A 6347-nucleotide genomic window follows, 5' to 3' on the forward strand; every position below is an offset into this window, starting at 1 on the left:
GGGTCCCTGGCCTGCCTGGCTGATTTCCTTGGTGAAGCCCACTCCCCTCAGGTCCACCATGGGGGTGCCCAGATTCCCTGATGACCCTGGACAGAAGCAGGCCACTGCACCATCTGCCTTCGGGCATCCTTAGTCTCAGCCAGGGCCACCCCACAAGAGTCATCACAAAATAGACCGGGCGGGACACTCACCTCCTCCCGCAGTCTCTGTCCCCATTACCAGGTTTCTCCTGGACATGTGGGGCCAGGTCAATGCAGCCATCGACGTCACCCAGGGCCAGCCAGAGGCTCTTCAATTCCTCCCTGAGGAGCTGTCTTCTCCTGTGGACTGACCAGAGTGGAAGGAGATGTGACTCGAGGGGCCTGGATGGCCCCTCTACAGCCCAGTGATGATGCCAGTGGGGACCAGACATGTCCTTGTGTGCCCACTTTGTCTACAGTGCCCAGGGCATTTTTAAAACTTTCCTCCTGCTATTCCCCATCCATGGCTTGGCCACACAGGTGGCATGCCCACTCTGGGCTGCTCACCACCCCCAGCTTTCAGCACTCACACACCATGTCCCCACCCTCAGTGGGATTGGCCTCCATGATGGGCAGCCTCCCCACTCCTTGCTGCACATGAGTTCAGCCTTTGACGGGAAAGGATGGAAGCTCAGGAAGCCATGGCAAACAGAGGTGGGGGTGCCCAGGGCAAGTGGGCACCTGGAGCTTGTGATCAGGCTTGGCCAGGGAAGGCCCTCTCACCACAGTGTTTAACTGACCCTACGAGCAGAGCCTGGCTGCCTGGGGACCAGTCCCAGCTAATGGCCTCCATTCTTGGACATAAATGTGTCTGAGCACAAGTAAATGAGTCCCGAGTCCTGGGTGGTCCACAGAGCCCCCCAGCGAAGGGAGTGAAGCCAGGAGCAGGGTCAGCTGTATGACCACCTCCCAGACACCAGTACCCCTGAGCTAGGGGGCTGCTGGCCCCTGCAGGGGGTGGGGTATAGCCACAAGCCAGCTCGGAAGATGAAGTTCTTATCCCAACACTGTCGCCGTCTAGTTCAGTCCTTCCTGTATAACTGGGTCCTGGGGCTGCTTGCCTTCACCTTGGAGGACCACACGCCCACCTCTGTGAGCGGGTCCATGGAAACAAGGGGTGTGCTGGGTCAGCTGCTCTGCACATCCCGGCCGGGGAGCCTGACCATTCCAGCTCAGCTATCAGGGCTGGGACACTTGGATCTGCGGGTCTCTGCTGAGGCTGGGCTGGACGGTGGCCTTGGGGACAATGAGCAGCAGAGGCCTGAGCCCTATCTCTGCAGGTCCCTCCCACTTCTTACTGTCAACCGCTTCCTATCTACAGTTGAAAAGCGTTATTTCTAAGGTCACCTTTGTTCTTGAACTGACACACAGATTGACTGTTTCCACTTCTAAGTAGGCCAGGGACAAAACAGACTGCAAGGCACTTCCCCAAAGAACAGAAAGTCCTGGGGATAGAGGGTGGGAGCGCTTGGGTTGAGGAGTACCCCCGCTCTTATCTGGACACCAGGCGCCTGCAGCGTGCAGCCTTCCCCTCCCACGAACAGGAATGTGACTCTGGGGACTGATCTTAGGAAAAGAATTATCAGTGGCAATGACCTAGTCTCCAAGCCCCACGTGGTGCCCCACCATGGATACTGCAGGGACGGGCCTCTGAGCGTCTGACTTGGTGGGCTCAGCCCAAGGTGTACACATGCCCACGGCCCTGCTTCTAGAACGCTGTCTCAGAACCACATCCAGCCCCCCACAGAGAAATGCAGAGAAAGCCCTTCTGCAATCACTGGCTCCCCCTCAGCTTGTCTGCAAAAAACAAGAAGGTGGGACTGTGCCCATTGCCAAGATGGAGAGCTTGCTGTGTGAAGGACTTAGCCTCACCCTCTCAGTGTCACAGCAAACTTAACCCGTGAGAGAGGCCCAGGAACAGGGCAAGGCTACAGAGCAGAGGATTGCTCCAAAGTGCCGGGGGCTGGACCCCATCCTCCCTTCAGACAAAAGGAGGTTTGTAATAAAGTGAGGGTGATTTCTGTAGGATCTCACCCATTCAGGCCATCCTTGGAACAAGACTAAACAAAAGGCATTGCTGCAAAGAAGAGCCACCAAATGAGATGAACCAAACTGGAATTATGTATGACAGCCCAGTCAAGGGCAATGGCAACCTTCCCAAACTAGGACTGGAGCCAGGTGTCCGACCTAGCAGATATTAAGAAGAGGTGGCAAGAATACATAGAAGAACTGTACAAAAAAGATCTTCATGAACCAGATAATCACGATGGTGTGATCACTCACCTAGAATCAGACATCCTGGAATGCGAAGTCAAGTGGGCCTTAGGAAGCATCACTATGAACAAAGCTAGCGGAGGTGATGGGATGCCAGTTGAGCTATTTTAAATCCTAACAGATGATGCTGTGAAAGTGCTGCACTCAATGTGCCAGCAAATTTGGAAAACTCAGCAGTGGCCACAGGACTGGAAAAGATCAGTTTTCATTCCAATCCCTAAGAAAGGCAATGCCAAAGAACGCTCAAACTACCGCACAATTGCACTCATCTCACACGCTAGTAAAGTAATGCTCAGAATTCTCCAGACCAGGCTTCAACAATACATGAACCGTGAGCTTCCAGATCTTCAAGTTGGTTTTAGAAAAGGCAGAGGAACCAGAGATCAAATTGCCAACATCTGTTGGAGCATCGAAAAAGTAAGAGAGTTCCAGAAAAACATCTATTTCTGCTTTATTGACTATGCCAAAGCCTTTGACTGTGTGGATCACAATAAACTTTAGAAAATTCTGAAAGGGATGGGAATACCAGAACACCTGACCTGCCTCTTGAGAAACCTGTATGCAGGTCAGGAAGCAACAGTTAGAACTGGACATGAAACAACACACTGGTTCCAAATAGGAAAAGGAGTCTGTCAAGTCTGTATATTGTCACCCTGCTTATTTAAACTTATACGCAGAGTACATCAAGAGAAACACTGGGCTGGGAGAAGCACAAGCTGGAATCAAGATTGCTCAGAGAAATATCAATAACCTCAGATGTGCAGATGACACCACCCTTATGGCAGAAAGTGAAGAGGAACTAAAAAGCCTCTTGCTGAAAGTGAAAAAGGAGAGTGAAAAAGTTGGCTTAAAGCTCAACATTCAGAAAACTAAATCATGGCATCCAGTCCCGTCACTTCATGGCAAATAGATGGGGACACAGTGGAAACAGTGTCAGACTTTATATTTTGGGGCTCCAAAATCACTGCAGATGGTGATTGGAGCCATGAAATTAAAAGACGCTTACTCCTTGGAAGGAAAGTTATGACCAACCTAGATAGATATTAAAAATATTAAAAATATAGATATATAAATAGATAAATAAATATAGATATTAAAATATCTATCTAGATATTAAATATCTAAATATTTAATATCTAGATATTAAAAAGCAGAGACGTTACTTTTTCAACGAAGGTCCATCTAGTCAAGGCTACGGTTTTTCCAGTAATCATGTATGGATATGAGAGTTGGACTATAAAGAAAGCTGAGTGTCGAAGAATTGATGCTTTTGAACTGTGGAGTTAGAGAAGACTCTTGAGAGTCCCTTGAACTGCTGGGAGATTCAATCAGTCCATCCTAAAGGAGATAAGTCCTGGGTGTTTATTGGAAGGACTGATGTTGAAGCTGAAACTCCAATACTTTGGCCACCTGATGCGAAGAGCTGACTCATTGGAAGAGACCCTGATGCTGGGAAAGACTGAGGGCAGGAGGAGAAGGGGATGGCAGAGGATGAGATGGTTGGATGGCATCACTGGCTCAATGGACATGAGTTTGGGTAAACTCCAGGAGTTGGTGGTGGACAGGGAGGCCTGGCGTGCTGCAGTTCATGGGGTCGCAAAGAGTTGGACATGACTGAGCGACTGAACTGAACTGTCCGGCCCTGGGCGGTGTCTCCTGTGTGTCTCGCTCAGCCTCTGCCTTGGCAAGCAACCAGCAAATGTGACTAGGGAGGAAGGTGATTTGGCTTTTTTCCTTCCAGGCTCTTTGCTTTTGAGCCTGAGTTTAAGTTTGGGCCTCAGCAGCACAGCCTTTTGTGGTGGCCTCTGTCTGGCCAAGAGCTCACCCTCCCCACCTCCAAGCAGACCCTCAGTCCTGCGGGTGGCCAATGGCTTTAGGTGGATGGTGGAGAACTTTGCGGGGAGTGGTTCAGAGTGGACGGACAGAGGCCTAGAGAAAGGAAGACTAAATCTCCAAACAACTTATTTCAGTAACGTTCTCTGGCCCTATAGCCCAAGTGGGTCCAGAGATCCTGCTTAGGAGGGCTCACCCACATTGATCCAGGTGGGAGAGGATCTCCCAGGTTTATACAAGAGCTGGAAAGAGTCAATCATCCACAGGAAGAAGTGGAGAAGGTACTGATGTTTGGAAACATGGAGTGAAATGGGCTGAGGCCCTCAACTGAACCCTCTAGCCTCCCCCGGCCTGCAGGCCTCAGACTGGGACCTGTATCAGTGTGAGCCCCAGAAACACAGCCTCTAATGCAGGTTGTGAAGCTCCCTCCTCACCAAGGACCCACCAGGTATCCCTCCCCTCCACCCAAGCCCAGCCTGTGCTGTGCTGTGCTAAGTCACTTCAGTCGTGTCCAACTCTTTTTGATCCTATGGACTGTAGCCCATGGGATTCTCCACACAGGCAAGAATACTAGAATGGGTTGCATGCCCTCCTCCAGGGAATATTCCCAACCCAGGGATTGAACCCGCGTCTCTTATGTCTCTACATTGGCAGGTGAATTCTTTACCACTAGCGCCATCTGGGAAGCCCCAGGCCCAGCCTAGGACCTCAAAAGTGGTCTGTGCTGACAACGCTGTTGAAGATGCTGTTTTGTAAACAGTTGTGTGGTTTCTCACTCCAACACAAGCCTGCTCTTTGCAGCCAAAAGTCCAGGATAGGGGTAGTCTATCAAAGCAGAAGAATTAGGTAATAACAGTTCTATTCCAGCCAAGAAAAACCAGGGTGCCCATGCTCTGTTGTGCACATAGACAAAAATTTCTGTGGGACAAATTCCTGGATTCAGATATGTTGGGGACTGTGTAACTTTTAAATGTTTGACAGAGATTGCTAAATCACTGTGAACAAAGACTGTTGGATCCCCAGGTACCAATGCTGATGAAGGTGGCTTATCAACTAGGCACTGTCATTGCATTCAACCTTTTTCCAAAGAGTAGGGGAATGGTGATACTTCATTGATCTGGATTAATTAGAATTTCTGTTAAAGATGCTGAGCATGTTTTCACGTGTGTTTTAGAGATATTTATATTTCTTTTTCTGTGTTGATGACTTCTCTCCAAGTTTCCTATTAGATTCTTGTCTTTTTAAAGACTACTTCCAAAAACTCCTTGATATGGTGAAAATTGAAATGTTCTACATCACACTTGTCAAGTTCTTACCACTTGTCTCCCTTCATGCCCACTAAAATTTCAGTTCAGTTCAGTCACTCAGTCGTATCCAACTCTTTGAGACCCCAAGAACTGCAGCACGCCAGGCTTCCCTGTCCACCACCAACTCCTGGAGTCTACCCAAACCCATGTCCAATGAGTCGGTGATGCCATCCAATCATCTCATCCTCTGTTGTCCCCTTCTCCTCCTGCTTTCAATCTTTCCCAGCATCAGGGTCCTTTCCAATGAGTCAGCTCTTTGCATCAGGTGGCCAAAGTATTGGAGTTTCAGCTTCAACATCAATCCTTCCAATGAACACCCAGGACTGATCTCCTTTAGGATAGACTTGTTGGATTTCCTTGCAGTCCAAGGGACTCTAAAATGGTGATCATCAAAAACAGAGGTCATAACCAGTGCTGGCATAGATGTAAAATTGGAACCCCCAGACACTGCCCATGGGAGTGCAAAATGCTATAGCCATTTTGGGAAATCACCTAGTAGGTTCTCAAAAAGTTAAATATAGAGTTCAGGTAACTCAGTAACTCAGTGTATACCTGAGAGAAATAAAAGCATACGTCCACACAAAAGCCCGAATAAAGATGCTTGGAGCAATACTAGTCATAATAGCCAAGAAGTAGACACAACCCTCATGTCCACTCATTGGTGAATGGATAGATATAACACAGTACACACATATGCAGTTCAGTTCAGTTCAGTCGCTCAGTCGTGTCCTACTCCTTGTGACCCACGAATCGCAGCACGCCAGGCCTCTCTGTCCATCACAAACTCCCGGAGTTCACCCAGACTCACATCCATCGAGTCAGTGATGCCATCCAGCCATCTCATCCTCTGTCGTCCCCTTCTCCTCCTGCCCCCAATCCCTCCCAGCATCAGAGTCTTTTCCAATGAGTCAAC

Source organism: Bison bison, unplaced genomic scaffold, assembly GCF_000754665.1.
Source record: "Bison bison bison isolate TAMUID 2011002044 unplaced genomic scaffold, Bison_UMD1.0 scf7180017864063, whole genome shotgun sequence".
Taxonomy (NCBI): domain Eukaryota; kingdom Metazoa; phylum Chordata; class Mammalia; order Artiodactyla; family Bovidae; genus Bison; species Bison bison.